This window comes from Lacerta agilis, chromosome 4, assembly GCF_009819535.1.
Source record: "Lacerta agilis isolate rLacAgi1 chromosome 4, rLacAgi1.pri, whole genome shotgun sequence".
NCBI lineage: Eukaryota > Metazoa > Chordata > Lepidosauria > Squamata > Lacertidae > Lacerta > Lacerta agilis.
Genome location: NC_046315.1, coordinates 44,500,246 through 44,517,827, shown reverse-complemented (window position 1 = coordinate 44,517,827; position 17,582 = coordinate 44,500,246). Strand labels below are relative to the sequence as shown.

Below are 17,582 nucleotides of genomic sequence, written 5' to 3'. Positions count from 1 at the left end.
CAGTGTATAATTTAAAGTAGTAGAAGTCATTCATTATTATTTTTCTGGCTATATAAAGAATGCTTTGCATTCTCCATGTGATAACTCTGATGTGTGAAGGGAGGCATATGTTCTTTGTGGTTTTGCTGATTTTTCTTAATGACTGTCTGTGCAACCTCAGTTACATTTTCAAGAGACTTTTTCATTTGAGGGATGTGCTGTCTTGCTTCTATGCCTGGCTTTGATCATTTTCAAAACCTCTGTATTGTTGTTGTTTGCGGGGGGGGGGGGGTAGCAAGAGAAGAAATGGCTGAATAGCATGTACCGGTATATTCATAGCTTAAATCTGGGATGGGGAACTTGTGCCTCCCCCCCAAAAAATGTTCTTTACCTCCAAATCCCATCAGCTACAGCCAGCATGACCAATAGTCAGGGATACTGGGTGTTGAAGTTCAACAACCTTTGGGGAGTGCAGTTGCAGTTCCCCACTCCTGCCTTATGCTGTGAAAATAATAATAGAAAAGGAGAATTGAAGAAGTGCTTGAGAGTTTTGAGATAATTGGAGATATTAACTGATGGTTTATATGTTTGTTTAGGCACAAGTACATTGGTCAGATGATTGCATTTTGCATTGCTTAAAGGTACAAAAGGATTTGAATTGTGTTTGGCGATTTTAAAATGGTTTTTCCTGATGTTTGTTTCACATTTGTTGGATCATGATGCAGTTGTGTGTGACTTCAAAGCTGACTTTGGCACCTGTCTTACTGAACTAGCAAACATCTATATCGTGTATAATATATAAGTATATTTTCAAACTTCTGATAACCCTGAGTTGCGTAAATCAGACTCACACTGTATACTCACTAAAAATCTCTGAAGTTGCAATTTCTGTTGGAAATACAGTCTTGTGCTTTAGCAAATGTCGGCATTTATTCTGGTTATGTTTTTTATACCAAGTCTTGGCTCTGAAAAGAACCAGCACCCTTTCTCCAAGGTGAAGGAAAGTCTAAAAAGGATTCTCAAATCTTGTGCTAACCCTGAGTAATATAATTCTAGCTTCTGTTATAGTAATTATTATGAAAATTGCAGAATGTATAGTTGCATGAAAGGGAAAGAAAGGAGAGAACCCAGCAAATATCATTTTAAAGTTCAGACTACATAACTGTTCCAACTAAATGCAATGTGTACTATGATTGTGAAGTAGGATCTACCAGAAGCCAAACTAAGTTTTCAGAACCACATTGGAGTTACAAATGTAAGCAGTACTGCTTTGCTCCCTTCTCTTGGGCAGGGAGGGAAAGGGTTGGGGGAAGGCTACTGCCAAATGTTCTTATGCCCATTACAAATTTCCCATTGAATTTTGTTTAGCACAGAGACTGAATTTCATATATAGTGTATTATCACACAAGGCTTAATCATGACATTGGGGATGTACCTGTATGGGGTTTCACATGGCTGGCACTAGGAATCTGTGACAAGTGATGGCATGAGACTTTGAGTGAACTTTAAATGCAAACACTTCCAGTTCCAGTTCTTGTTTTGGTCTGGGTCTTTGAGATGGGTCCAACTTGAAAGGAGCCTCATAGCTTGCTTCAGCTGCCAGTCTCTCCTACCTTTCTCCCCTGAGAAAGGGGGCAGATAACAGGAGGCAGGGAGAGCTCCCATGTAAACAAGAGAGGTTCTACAACAGAGGTGGGAAACCTGTGGCCCTCCAGGCATTGTTGGACTCCAACTCATATTAGCATCTCAGGGATTATGCCACAGGTTCCTTATCCCTGCTTTACAAAGTCACTTGTGAGCTACAAATGACATACAGAGCTAGAGGTCATGCGGCCTAGCATGCCACCTAGGCAGCATCATAGTTGGCATACTAATTGCATGCTGATGATCTAGTATAAAAGTGAACCAGTCACATGGAACTCCACATGGTTGTGGATTTAAAAAAATCAAGCCTTGTGTCACATTTAAATTGGGTCTAAATATAGCTCCTATCATTGCAAATGTAGCCATGGGAAATTAAGAAGAAGCCTGCCTAGCAACCAGCTGATCATGCTAAACAACCCATTTTGTTCATTCAGATCCAGAAGTGAAAGCCTGCTATGTTGTCATACTGTTTACTTCATTGAAGCTCCTCTGAAATACCTTCACTGATTTAATTAAAATATTGGAAAGGGCAGATTTCACAACTTATTGTCCAAGGGTGGTTTCAGATGACACAGTGGGTTGTGCCAGCTGTGCTCATGTTGGGGCTGGCTGTGCGTAGTGACTAGACATGTGGACAAACAAATCATAAAATCATAAGCACCCTGTGTTACATCATGGAAATGTGGGAGCTATGGACCCATGGTAGGGGTGGCTTCATGACATGACTAGTTGTCTAGCTCCCATGTGGATACACCATAAGGCACATTATTTGCCTTTTTTACCACTGTCTTTATGAAATTTGCTTAAAGATTAAGGGCACAGCCCAAATGAAACATACCTTAAATAAAGATGCAAGGTTTCCTTTCTTCCCTAACAGATGCAGTTCCATTTCTCCTTTATGCAAGCAATTTCATAAAATCTCTTACATTTGTACTGACTTCACTTAGAAAATGTTTAATATTCTGCAGATTATTCATCTTCTGAATTGAAGGCAAGTAGAAGGGAATGCAAATAGGCTTTTAATTTCAATTCAGATTTGTAAACCTAAACTACTGATTTAGTAAATAATGTGTGTGTGTGTTCTCTCTCAGGCACCACTCCATTGTGCTTAGGTACAACTTCAGTTGAGGGCCAGTGCTGTATATATAAAACTAAACTATCCTGTATTTACCGGTACATGAAAGTATATTCTCTTAACCACCTTGGAAGGGCTTCGCTCTGAAAAACTGCATACTGTAAAAGTATTAAGAATGTATAAGGAAATATTGCATACAATTTATAACAGTACCATCCAATGCTGTTTACAACAAAACAGCAGCTACAACATGTCTCATTGCAAATGTTTAGTTTTTGAAATTTAACTTTCGCAAAAATTTTTTGCCGTAGAATGGGTGTTGCAATCCCCTGTTGTGTGCCTAAGACTACACTCCTATGTGGGAGAAAGCCCCTGCAGCAGAAACACACACACTGTTCTTGTCACATGGAACACATCAAGGGATGTTTCCTTCTTAATTCAGCCACTGTCATTACCATGTTAACTCTCCTAAATATGGGATCTAGATTTGGGGAAGGCAAAAGGTCTGTTAGTAGGTTGCCTTTAATTCTCCTTAAATGTTCTGAGCATGGCCAAAACACTAATGCAAGTGAGTGGGACAATCCTGTGGCTAGACAGAATCAACTGCAGGCTTTTGATTTGAAGTATTTTTTTTAATTGAAGGCTTCAGGGAAATGAACAGATAAATAGCAGGTTGCATTAAAATAAATAGCAATAATTTCAAACACTAACTGATCCTGGATTGATACAGTTTCCAAGGAACATCCAGGAATTTACAAGCCAAATACATTTAGTTTCACCCAGCATGGGAGTTGTCTGTAAGAAATGTGTCTGCAGTTAGACTGAATCCCACAGAGATGGGTGCTTAGCACTTGCTGTACATGGAAATCAAGGAAAGAAAGCTATAAATTGGGGAGGATCTTCCTTTGGTTCTTGTGAGACCTTGTATATATGCTTAGGACTCTGGAGGAAAGGAAAGAGAATTGAGATGTAATATATCTTCCCAGAGCCAGTCATCTTCAGCACCATGTTTCCCTTTTGTGTATTATAACTCGAATGTGCTTTGCCCATTTCTATCTGATAAGGAAGAGAATTTGAAGGAGGCAAAATATTGGGGGTTTGGCTTTTAGCACAGAGACACTGAAATACATTGACAAATTACCTTTTGATTTCTGAGATGGCAGTTCTTCAGTCCTTTTTTTTTTTTTTAAAGAAGAATTAAAAGCTTTGAATTCTTCTATTCTACTGTTCAAGGGCTGACTTTGACCAGCAAAAAGTTCTGCATAGATTATAAATCTCATGTTTCCATATTAGAGCATTGCAGAAACACCATCCATTTAATTCCAGATTAGTATATGAAAATGCTCTTATTCAGTGCTTTTTTCTATAAAAAAATGTTTAGGGGTACCCTACTCATATTGAAATACTGCCCTCAATGAGACCAAACTTAGATTCACAAAATGTTTAGGGATATGCGAACCCCTGCATCCCTCCAGGGAAAAAAGGACTGCTCTTATTGATTCTTGTTGTATGTTTCATCGAGCTATGGAACTGAAAGCTATGGAAATGAACAGATGAAACTGTGGTAAAGAAGGTATCATGGATGCCTGTGAAAATTTAGGGGGTGGTTGTTAGACTGTTGTCTGTCATATAGTCACTGGCTAAGTAAAGGGCTTGATCTTCAAATACATATAATACTAAAAAAAGTTTAATGTTAATACAAAAATGTTTGTTGAATATATAATTAAAATAATGTTTCTCAGAAGAAACCTTCCCTTCCCCTTTAAAATATGGCACATTCAAAAGGAACAAAATAGATGAGTCTCTTCAGACATATTTTTGGCAGTCGTATTGGTATTAATCAGGAAAACTTCATAGAAGAAATAAAAAGAATTGGCAATGGAGAGAATGATACACTGATGCATAAAATATAACAACTTTTAATCTTGGAGTCCATACAAGATCTAAGTGTACTAATGTACATTTCTTGAAATACTGCTTGACATTTCATGTATATTTTACACTTCAAATCAGCTCAATTCAGAAATGAATGTAGCCTGTTTTGTTTACATAGATCTCTCCCCCCCCCCCATTTTGCATGAATTTAATGGAATCGTGAAATTTTAAAGCATCTGAACATATTTGATATTCTGTATTTAGTTACAAATATTATTGAGGCTGAACAACTCTTCAAAGCCAACTTATTCCCATTGAGTGACATTCCATGATGCCAACCCTGTTGTGCAATGCACTTCCATTGGCACAGTGGGGGTATCCTTTCTTGTCTCCTAGCCTTCTGGAGCAGATTTTCAGGGTATGGGAGGTGGTACAGGGTGGGAGGTGGTACAGGAAAGGAAGGAAAAGTCCCATTGTGCAAGAAGTAGTATGTTAATCAAACCTTGGATGTTTTATTTGTGTGTGTGTGCGTATGAGAGAAAGAGAGAGAGTGCGTTTATTTCTTTATCTGAAAAATGTATAGCCCACTTTTATACAGTTGTTTTCCAATGAAAATGTGATGGTGGTGGTCACTTTCCAGCTTTAAAATAACCTAAGGTCCTACCCTAGTGCTTAGATTTGAGGGCTGAAATTGGAAAGTTTTTTGGAATCTGCCATTCCTTAGAATGCTATTTACTAAACATGTTTGTTTCTAGTTCTAATAGGTGAAGGCCTTCCTTAATAACTGTGGGAACAATATTCAACCAACTAAGCACATGAAATTTTAAAAGGAAGCTTTTAATGGACAAGGCCAAGGAGTTAACAGTGGTAGCAGAATATCTGGCTAAACTTGTGCAATAACTAGTGCACATGTCAGGTCTGTGGGATCTACTTAAAAAACAACAACCAAGAATCCTGAGATCTATTAAGTGGAGCCAGGTGCAAAAAGCTTATACTTTACTTAGAATGAAGGAATTCAGAGCTAAGGAAGTTGTTTTGCGTTCCAGAACTAAACTACGTTCTCAGTGCTTTCACACAAGCAAAATCACCCTTGATTACCCCCTGTCCCAAAATCATTTCAGAAGTATAATTTAAAAGTGGGGAGGGAGAGTAGTTTTGTTGCCATTGCTGAACTTTAAAGCATCCAAGATCTACCAGTAAATCCCAATGTGTTTTCTGCCAAACTGCTGTAACTCATGCAGTACCTCATCAAGAATACAGGAAAAATAAATTCCAACCTACATTACTAGGTTGTTGTATTACTGAGTTTACATGTAAAAAGTGCTTTGAACATTGCTTAAATGCAAATTTCCACATAATCATGGAACACCACCCTTGATTTTTATGTTATTTAGAATAAACACAATGCCTAAATTACTTGGGGGTAATTAAAAAGGATGAGTTTAATCATTTCTTTTACAATTGTTGCTGGCTTCAAAAATGTTTGCAAACCCAGCCAGAAAATACTGTCAATGATGACTGTGAAATATGCATTTGCTATTTAGATTGCATTGATTTACTGTTAAATAACAGTAAAATTTTCATGCAAAGTATTTTTGGGGGTAGGGAGATTGGGGAAATGTAAAAAGAGAGACCAAGAAATCCATATTGCAAGCCCACTGAATGAAATGAAAAGAAGTAAATTAACGGTCTCAGAATGAGGTCAAGCCCAATCACAGAGATCATAATACTAATGTTAATTATGTAGTCATTTTCCTTTGAAATTCAGCTGATTATTTTTAAAGAATTTAACATGAGATCAAATCATTTCTGTGGAAAGAGAGAAGAGGAAGAACTTAGGCCAGAAGGATTTGAAATTAATCTGTTTGAGGTATCAAATTGCAGGACATGTAGTATGTTTCCAGTAGTCACTTAAAATTGCACTTGTATTTATTAAATTACTTCATGCATAAATGCATTTAATCACTCAAGAAATGGAACCTTTTCCTATTGTAGCCTATAGTCCAAAACCAGAATCACATTATATCCTCAAAATAGGCTACTTCTGTTACAACAAGTTGCTATGCCAAATCAAGTCTATGGTATGCTGATACAGTGAGAGATATTAAAATAGTGAATCCAATCCAGTATTCAAGAAAGACAAGATTATATTAAGTTTTATTCTACTACCCTTGCAAAGGTGTCTGTACAATCACTTAAATCCCCTCCCCATATCTAATTGGTTAATAATGACTCAGTTGGGGGGGGGCAATGACACCTGTTAGATCTGTTTAGACTGCTGTTGTGAAGTGCATTAGTGGCAGATTATGCAAAGTGGTGAAAGAAATTTTGGCAAAATAGCTGTTACTTGACTGGACTGGTATAGTGTGAATAAGAATTTTGTTTCATTTGGATGCCTGTGATTGGTCCCACATTGATCTGAGTATATGTAAAAGCTTTTATTCTTACATCTTTTTCCTATAGCTTGTCTAGTCAGTAATTTTAATAATTATTTTGTATTGTTTCCATGGTGGTTTATGTTTTGATTATTTTTAAAGAATTTAACATGAGATCAAATCATTTCTGTGGAAAGAGAGAAGAGGAAGAACTTAGGCCAGAAGGATTTGAAATTAATCTGTTTGAGGTATCAAATTGCAGGACATGTAGTATGTTTCCAGTAGTCACTTAAAATTGCACTTGTATTTATTAAATTACTTCATGCATAAATGCATTTAATCACTCAAGAAATGGAACCTTTTCCTATTGTAGCCTATAGTCCAAAACCAGAATCACATTATATCCTCAAAATAGGCTACTTCTGTTACAACAAGTTGCTATGCCAAATCAAGTCTATGGTATGCTGATTCAGTGAGAGATATTAAAATAGTGAATCCAATCCAGTATTCAAGAAAGACAAGATTATATTAAGTTTTATTCTACTACCCTTGCAAAGGTGTCTGTACAATCACTTAAATCCCCTCCCCATATCTAATTGGTTAATAATGACTCAGTTGGAGGGGGGACAATGACACCTGTTAGATCTGTTTAGACTGCTGTTGTGAAGTGCATTAGTGGCAGATTATGCAAAGTGGCGAAAGAAATTTTGGCAAAATAGCTGGTACTTGACTGGACTGGTATAGTGTGAATAAGAATTTTGTTTCATTTGGATGCCTGTGATTGGTCCCACATTGATCTGAGTATATGTAAAAGCTTTTATTCTTACATCTTTTTCCTATAGCTTGTCTAGTCAGTAATTTTAATAATTATTTTGTATTGTTTCCATGGTGGTTTATGTTTTGTTGTATATATTGCACACCACCTTTATATTTTACATGAGTTGGCGCATAGAAATCCTTTTATAGATAAAGAAATAAGGCAGATGTTGCTGCTCTAGCTGCTATCAGCTTCTGCCATTTTGGCAAGTGGTCCTTGGATTATAGAAATTGTAATCCAACAACATCTGGACAGGACTGTGTTGACTGCCACTGATTTAAGGCATTGGCTGTCTTGGCAAAGAAGCTATAGTATTCAGTTAAGGACAGACCAGTCCTGATTCCTAAAGCATCATCTAAGAGGACCACAGTTATTGCCTTCTAGTCCATGGAAAGAAGAAGGGGTGTGGTTCACCAAAATGCATAGGTGTTCTCTAAGCATGATCCTCAATCTAGCCTGTAATGAGAAACAGCTGCTCTTTCAACTGACCTTGCCTTGTTCCTCACTTCTATCACTTCCTATGCTGACTCCCCCTGTGGTGGCTGTGGTGAATAATCTGGTGTCATCCTTAGGGTTTCCTATTTTGTTGTAAAACACATGTGTGAATCAGCTGCTGGGGAGTCCAGAGAGGCTCATTTGTTTCTTTCCTGTTTGCTGCATGAATAAAATGTATATTCAGCACATTACAGATTAAATGGGATATCCTAATCTTTCATCACATGAACGCAGACCATCTTAAAAACAGAATTAGCATTTAATTCATAATGCATGAACTACATTTTTGAAAAGTAGCTGCTTAGAGTTGAAGGCCTGCTGTATCAATTTATGTATGGAAGGTAGGGAGAGCCTCAGCTTCAAGTGTTTTGGCATGGGTCCAGTTGAGCATTACTGTCACATTTGATTCTTTATTGGGCTGAATAAATGCATGCTGGAAATCTGAAAAAATAAGATCTGCCCTAAGTGCTAGTCCAATATATGCATGGTAAATAGGCTTATATCACATTTGGGCTTGTTTAGCTTCAGTTAGACACCATGTAATGTAAAATAATGCATTGTTAATGCATTCTGATGACCTGTGTGGATAGTATCTGCTGCACATTAATTAATGTAAATGGTAGTAATTGTACAAACAACTTAATTTATTTGAGTTTGCCTTGGCAGAATGTTCTAACTCAGAGAACATGCCTTGATTGTCCCGTGGTTGATTTTGCTCTACTTCTGCAAGTTCAAAAACAACACATTATTTGACATTCAGCACCAATTTGCAGTAAGCAACGATTAACTTCCATGGCTTAAGTTGAGCCAGGCATCAGAACAATCACAGCTCCGTAAACTGATGTAGGTGCCGGCACCCAGCTAGAGAAGATCTGAAGCAGTTCCTTTGGTTCTGTTCATAACATGTACAAATATTTCCCCCTCTTCTACTGACACACCCAGTCCACACATTTTGGAGACTAAGGAGAAGGGTGTCCTTTCTTTTCAGACTAAGGGGAGGGGTATGAAGTTCAGACAGACTTATTTTTATAACTAAGCATTGCAAGGTGCTCCTGGAGAAGAACAGCTTGCTAACATGTTTTGTGAGAGTAAAAAAACCCATTGCCATGTTTTTTATAGAAAACATATCTAATAAAATATATTTGTCTTTTTCAACTTCTGCATGATCTTGAAATAACATTGAAGGACCACACAGAATGATGAAAAGGCAGTGTTCTGTTGAAGGGTCCATTGCTCAATGATTCCCATTCATGAAACAAAAGAAACAGGGCTATCAATACTCAGCACAATTGTTAGGAAAGAGGCAAAACCTGCTCCCCCCAAGAAGCAAGCCATTAGGGATATTAACAGGAAGGTTACCTCTTAGCTCAGTGATGTTCCTGCACACATCCAGTTATTGTTCCCCATACAAGTGAATGACTGCCATTCACTTTGCTCACTTTGTTCAAACTAAGGCCCGGAGGCCGGATCCAGCCCAATCACCTTCCAAATCTGGCCCGCGGACAGTCTGGGATTCAGAGTGTTTTTACATCCTGATCAAGTTTGCAGATGACACCAAATTGGGAGGGGTGGCTAATACCCCAGAGGACAGGATCACACTTCAAAATGACCTTAACAGATTAGAGAACTGGGCCAAAGCAAACAAGATGAATTTTAACAGGGAGAAATGTAAAGTACTACACTTGGGCAAAAAATAATAATGAAAGGCACAAATACAGGATGGGTGACACCTGGCTTGAGAGCAGTACATGTGAAAGGATCTAGGAGTCTTGGTAGACTATAAACTTGACATGAGTCAACAGAGTGATGCAGCAGCTAAAAAAGCCAATGCAATTCTGGGCTGCATCAATAGGAGTATAGCATCTAGATCAAGGGAAATAATAGTACCACTGTATTCCGCTCTGGTCAGACCTCACCTGGAATACTGTGTCCAGTTCTGGGCACCACAGTTCAAGAAGGATACTGACAAGCTGGAACGTGTCCAGAGGAGGGCAACCAAAATGGTCAAAGGCCTGGAAACGATGCCTTATGAGGAACAGCCTAGGGAGCTGGGTATGTTTAGCCTGGAGAAGAGAAGGTTGAGGGGTGATATGATAGCCATGTTCAAATATATAAAAGGATTTCATATAGAGGAGGGAGAAAGGTTGTTTTCTGCTGCTCCAGAGAAGCGGACACGGGGCAATGGATTCAAACTACAAGAAAGAATATTCCACCTAAACATTAGGAAGAACTTCCTGACAGTAAGAGCTGTTCGACAGTGGAATTTGCTGCCAAGGAGTGTGGTGGAGTCTCCTTCTTTGGAGGTCTTTAAGCAGAGGCTTGACAGCCATCTGTCAGGAATGCTTTGATGGTGTTTCCTGCTTGGCAGGGGGTGGGACTGGATGGCCCTTGTGGTCTCTTCCAACTCTATGATTCTATGATTCTATACATGAGTAGATTTTATTTAAAATGCATCTCTGGGTTATTTGTGGGGCATAGGAATTTGTTCACCCCCCCAAAAAAATATAGTCCAGCCCCCCACAAGGCCCGAGGGACAGTGGACTGGCCCCCGGCTTAAAAAGTTTGCTGACCCCCAAGTCTTTGCTGGTAAAATGTAAATTATTGTAATTAACTTGAGCACATTTGTGTAATATGAACAAAAATATAGTTCCTGACCTTAGTTAAGTGTGTCTTTGTGTGTGTGCACATGCTTGTGCATTTGTGTCTGTATGTACAATTTAACCTTTACTCATAGCTCACAGAGACCTGCGCAGTATATGAATCTTCTCTCTGTTCATCATGACAATGGACAATAGTCTTAGAATTGTATAATACTTATATTTGCTTCCTATATGTTCTATGACAACCAAGAGCTGCAAGGAGTTTCAGTGATTACTTTTAGCATGCAGATTGAATAAAAAAATCTAACTGATTTAGCAAGTCACAGTACTACAGGTAAAGTTCATTGTAATCAATGGACTGTCTACCTATGTTCCGTAAATCATGTATTTTATGTATTGTAATGGGATTAATTTTAGTAATTACAACAGTCATTTTCCAAGGTTTTCTTTCAAGAAAGATTTATTGAAACAAAAAAATGGTATTTGATTCGCAGTTAATTCTATCAAAGCTTGATTGGTAGCTCATCAAAGTAATAATGTGCTTGCTAAATTTTAGATGACATTCGATGTAAATTACTTTACATATATAATTTGAGGGGGGTGTTGCAAAAGTATTCATATATTATGAAAATAAATTTTGAGACAATTAATGATTAAGCCATAATAGGTAAGTGTCCATGTCAGATTTATATATGATTCATTTTGAGTGCTCAGTGTTTGCACTGAGCATGGAATGTTTATTATTGAACACAACTATGTAAAGCTAGGGTATTACCCTGCATAAAAGATGCTGTTGTGGATTAAACAGTTTAGGCACCATCCATCCTCTCTCATGCATGTGGGAGGGGAATCTGTATCTATCACCCTCCTTTCTTCCTCCTGCTGGCTGTGCCAGCTTGTCATGTGTTTTGCCTTTTGCATCTGAGGTTTTCAGATTCAGCTGACATCTGATGTGCAAGCTAAGCTGAAAGACCCCCTCTTCGGGCATTCACAGCCTGCTAGTGGCTCTGTGTGTTGTGTTGCTCTACGTAGGAAGCTGCCTTATACCAAGGTTATTTCTCCATCTTGCTCTGTATCATCTGTGCTGATTGGCAGTCTTTGTTGTTTCAGAAAGGAGTCTCTACAAGTCATACCTGGAGATGCCAGGGATTGAATCTAGGACCTTCTGCATGCAAGGCAGATCCTCTACCACTGAGCTATGGCCCTTCCCCAAGAGAAGGCCTCTTTGCTGCCATCACTTTATTTCATTCTTTCCATGGGTGGGTTGCTCCATGCTTGCCCCTGATTATGAGGTCCTCCAGCTTTTCATGCAGTTGAGTAAACAGCCTCGAGTTTTTACAAAGCCACAACCAGGAAACTAGATCAAGAAACTAAACTGAGTGGCCATGCATTCTCCACAGAGGGGTACATTGCACTAACTGCATTGAAGCCTGCTAATTTGTTTTGGAAATCCCTGAAGCAAGACTTAGAATCATGAACATGTATTTCTCTCTTTGCTACTGAGTCCCCTCCCAGCCACAATTGAATGCCATGAATAATTCAGAGAATCACAATTTTCAGACTTTTCTGGCATGTATTTACCCACTTACTTACCTTTCAGTGCTCTCAAAAATCCAATCAGGTTAAGAGCATTTTAATGCACCCATAATATGTCCATTGCTCCAGACTTTGGATTAAAGGAATAAAGAGTTCTTGTAATGGTTTGGAGGGATGTTGAGGTTGCTCCAGCAATAGAAGCAAAATTTGTTTCACTTACCATGCATTTGGTTTTGAAATACTTTTTAATTTAAACTGAATATCTTCCAGAGTACTTTGCACACTGCAAAGGTTATATGAAGTACATTTCAGACGGGCAGTAGTCTCGGCTCAACCACACAAAATTAGTTTGCCATCAATAATCATGCAAATTGGTTCACCCTTTCTGAACATCATCCAGATTTATAACCAAGGCTTCAATAATTGCTATAAATAGCAACTAGCTTTCAAATACATCACTGTTCTTATCTTAAGGGACTCTGTCAGTGTTATGGTTTTTGTGTTAGCAGCTTGATCCTTGCCGAACCTTTCATGGAATTTTGTTAAAATTAGTAAAGCAGGTTAGTGTAAAGGCATTTTGCATGCCAATGACTCTATTGGCTGTGAGTGGCTGGGGAAACTCAGCCAGATGGGCGGGGTACAAATAATAAATTATTATTATTATTAACCCTTTTTCAAGTTTTGCCTTCTTTCATAACAGCACAGAGGAAGATAGGAAGCTGTCTTATCCTGAGTCAGACCATTGGTCTATCCAGTGTTGTCCACACTGACTGGCAACAGCTTTCTAGGGTTTCAGAGGGTTTCCCCAGCCCTGTGTGGACATGACGAGGGTGAAACTTGGGACCTTTGGCATGCAAAGCTGATGCTGTACTGCTGAGTTATGGTTTGCAGACTGGTGTTTGCAGGGCTGGCCCAAGAGTGCAAATGACATCCTATCTCCCCCACTACCAAGCCAAGGTGCACAATATCCAAGCCCCTCCCCCAAGCTATTGTGACACATAAGGCAACAAATCTCATAAGAACATATCTCCCCCCCCTGCTGATAAAATGCAGTAACTGAAAATTAAATAACAATTTGCTGCCATTTCGTGATGCTTCAACTCTCCTGCCTGAAGTGGTTGGTCCCCTTGCTCTGCCTTGCTCTGCCCAATTGTAGGGTCAGCCCTGCGGAATTACAATCTAGGAAAAACTTTTGGATGTCTCCAAGGACAGAAAACTGAATTGCCAGCAAAGGATGAGTCAGGAAATGCAGTAAGAGTTTAGTGAAACCAAGATACTGAAAGGTATTAATTGGAAATGAATCAACAAGTTAAAATGAGTTCTACCCATGTAAATGGCCAGTAGCATGCATTCATGAGCAAATGAGCAGATATTTATTTATTACTAGCTAAGTGCTTGTCAATTTGACAGGCCAACTTGGGTAGGGGTTGCCGTCAGCAAGGCAGCTCCTACTTTGAGGGAAGTACAGTGGTACCTCAGGTTACATACGCTTCAGGTTACATATGCTCCACTAACCCAGAAATAACGCTTCAGATTAAGAACTTTGCTTCAGGATAAGAACAGAAATTGTGCTCTGGCGGCACAGCAGCAGCGGGAGGTCCCATTAGCTAAAGTGGTGCTTCAGGTTAAGAACAATTTCAGGTTAAGAACGCACCTCCAGAACGAATTAAGTACGTAACCAGAGGCACCATTGTAAGGGGAGAAGACAGGGCCTTCCCCCTGGTTTATGAGTTCATGGCAGCAGCAGCATAATCACAATTTATATGGAGACTACCGGGGGGGGGGAACTAATTTCAACACCCCACCTCCAGGATTCCTGTTGTCAAACATGGCTTCTGCTATTGTTTGATAGGAAATGCAGCAGTGTTGCTACTGATAGCCTCCAGTCTATTTCCAACAGGCAGGAGTGACCATTTCAGGAGTGGAACTGCCACCACTTTAGGACAAAAGTATTTGGGAGGGGAAAGGGCTGCTTCTCCCTTCCCTTGCTTCTGAGGTGGCGGTAATGATACCCTTCACAGCATGACCAAGAAAGAAAGTAAAGTCACTTAGGGAGAAGATCATCTTTTGTGTGAAAGCAGCCAATTACAAGCATTTTGTTACATATTTAACTGCAGAGGTTGGGTGGGATAGAAGTGCTACACTAGCTTCCAGGTAGGTAGGTCACTGCTGCTTACTGGGAGAGGGGAGGAAGGAAGGTTGGTGTGGTGAAAAGGCACCAGCAGGAGCACTGGATTGGCTCCACCAGCGCATTTGCACCAACACTGCCATATCCTCTCCCTCCCAGTAAGCAATGGTGACCCACCTGCTAGGAAGGTAGCATAGTAGTTGCACCCCACCCATAGCTGAAAAGATCCTGCTACCACCCCTGGTATAAAAAGAGCTCAGTTGCTTTAGTCATGGAAATGAGACAAAGTACGTCAGTCGGCTTTTCTGATGTCTGACAATGTTCAGTGAAAGCAGAAGCCCCATTCCCTACTGGGATTCTGCTATCTATTAACTCTGTGGGGGTGGCGTGGGGAGGCCAGCAAGAAAAACCTCTGATAATTAAGTTAGGACGACTGCCAAGATGTAATGGTTTTCCTGTGTATGAAAAGCGTCATGGTCAAGGAGTTATTTTTCCTAATTGTAAGCATTGGTGTAGATATTTCATGAATTAGAACAAGCATTATATTGATTAAAACCATTAAATCTTACTATCAGTGCAAAATAAATATTTAAAATGACAACAGTTCCTCTGGGGATTGGTACATTTTTCATTGTGTTATAGATTTATAGAATAATATGTTGCAAATAGATATCCACCACTGGATAGCGTGTGTTTGTGTAGGGGGGGGTCTTAATTTTGAAAGGCTGCACGTTGTTTATCGCTGAAATGACCATACTGAATGTACAAAATAGTTTGAATTAGCCAAATGTCTGCATCACATGCTTTTACTAAATCATTTCCAAGCAAAGCTGAATTTGCAACTCATTCAAAATGCATGATTTACAACATTACGTTTGAAATTCTCTTTACAGATTTAAAAGCTTTATGTACTTTCCCCCCAAGATAATTTCTAGCTATGAATAAGAGAGAAGACAGAAGGGGAGCTAGAGGCATTTAACATTGTCTGTAGCATATCTGCATCCAGTGTGTCTACTGCCAGTCAACACCATAACATTTGAAGGGCAATAGGTGTCACACAGGAGAAACTTGTTCCGGCAACTGTACTTATCTTGGGCATTGTGGCTTTAGAGTCTGGGCTTTCTCTAAATGATATGTGGGACTCTCAGCACTTCATAGTCTGCTTTGCATTCTCTTTTCTTGGTAGAAATGTAAAAATAAAATAAAAAATCTGATGGAGCTCTTGCATGCTTATGCATCAGAAGTGCGGCCCCACCATGTGGTGAAATAGAGAGTGAAAAACAGTGATATACTCAGCATCTTCACATGAAAGCATATTTCTGCATTTAAAGTCATATAAGTTTTAATTCAAACATTTTCATATATAAAACTGACCTGGGCAAATCTAGAAGTTTGCCATTATGCTTGAAGATAAGGATCCAGCAATTGAGTTGGTCTTGGATTTATCGGCAATAACTTTAAAAGTTGAGGGGAATTTAATTAACAAGCAGTTTCTGCAGTGTGGGCTTTATTCTGTGTGCCGTAGAGATCGATGCACCAGTGTTTTCCCTGCTTTTGTTACTGTTCAAGGTAAAACAGTGATTTGTGGGCAGATGCAAGCTTTAGTAGGTATAAAACATCAATGTGAACATTTACAGCAAAATGCTTAATCCATCTGTATTTGGAACAGGGTTCATAAAAGATATGTGTACATAAGACAGCTGTCCACATGTCGAACTGCTTTTAAAACTGCTGACAGTCAACAGTATTTTATTTTCATTTTCTTGATTTGCAGCATTTAGGACCCTGACCAGTGATCCCAAGGTGGTGTACACCCATAAATCAGTAGCACCTTCACACTGAACAGGCCTGCCTAAGTAAGCCGAAAGGCCTTCAGATGTCTTCTGCTGCCAGAGGAGGACACCTCCTCCTTACGCTTTTTGCTGCCTCCTTAAGGGCAAGACTAGGCAATACATTAAATATATGGATGCACATTATGTGTCTTCCTTTTTTCTTTAAAAACAGCACCTGGAAAGGGTTCACTCAGGATCAGGAGCACTATGGTACACACAGAAGCTTTTTAAAACACCTATTATTCCCCACCACCACTGCTCTGCCCTGCCCAAGGAAAGAATCAGCAGCTCCTGCAGGGGAGGATTCTTGACAGGGTCAGGGACCACTGAGCAAGAGGAGAGGTTAAACCTAAATTCTTGCCCTGGTCCTGATCAGATTCTCCCATAGCTGCTTTTTTTAAAAGAAAAGATAAAAGATAAAAAAGAAAGGTAAAAATCAGGCACAATAAATGGAGTCATGCTTTCTGTGCATATTACAATTTGACCACAATACTGTGGCTATTCTTTGGCTTAGGTTAGCCCACCACACGGTCTTCTACTGGTCACAGAATAGTGAGAGAGACAGAGATGACAAGAATTTAAAATGCCAGTGAAAAGGCAAAAGAAATGGCATGTCAGCAGTTCACAGGGCAGCAGAAGGTCTCTACTGATATCATTTACCAGTTCCCTTTCCATGGTGAGAAATGACCAAGGCAACATACAAATAAGTAAAGTTCCTAAATATACAATTATTATTATTATTATTATTATTATTATTATTATTATTATTATTATTATTATTTTATTTTAAAAAACCCATTAAAACCACAGAGGTTCAAATAAGAAAGCAAAAAACTTAACAACAACTACATGAAACAATTTAATTTGTTAATTAATAACATATTTTTGAGGAGGTGGGATGTTTTCTGTGCTTTATATGGCTGATATCCAGCTGACTCAGAGAAAACCCATTGAAATCAATGGACAAATTAATTAAATCCATTGATTTTCAGTGGGTCTGCTCCTAGCATGTTTAACAATGGATATCACTGTATACTTTGATATGGGCCTTTGTCTCAGAAAAGGGCATTTTCCTGTTAGCAAGTGTTTGAACTGGCACAGATTCTGATCAGCATTAGGTAGGAAAATTATAGCCCTCAGATTGATGGAAGAAGAAAGACTTGTCCAATAACATGGTGAGTAGGAAATTGGATTTTGGAAACTTATAATATAGAGAGCTTTGCTTC

General features: G+C 39.0%; 1 protein-coding gene across 2 annotated transcripts in view; it reads left to right on the top strand.

The window, feature by feature from the left end:
- ROBO2 (roundabout guidance receptor 2) overlaps window positions 1–17,582 on the top strand; it is a 980,064-nt gene that overhangs the window by 34,269 nt on the left and 928,213 nt on the right. The gene's annotated exons all lie outside the window — the stretch shown is intronic.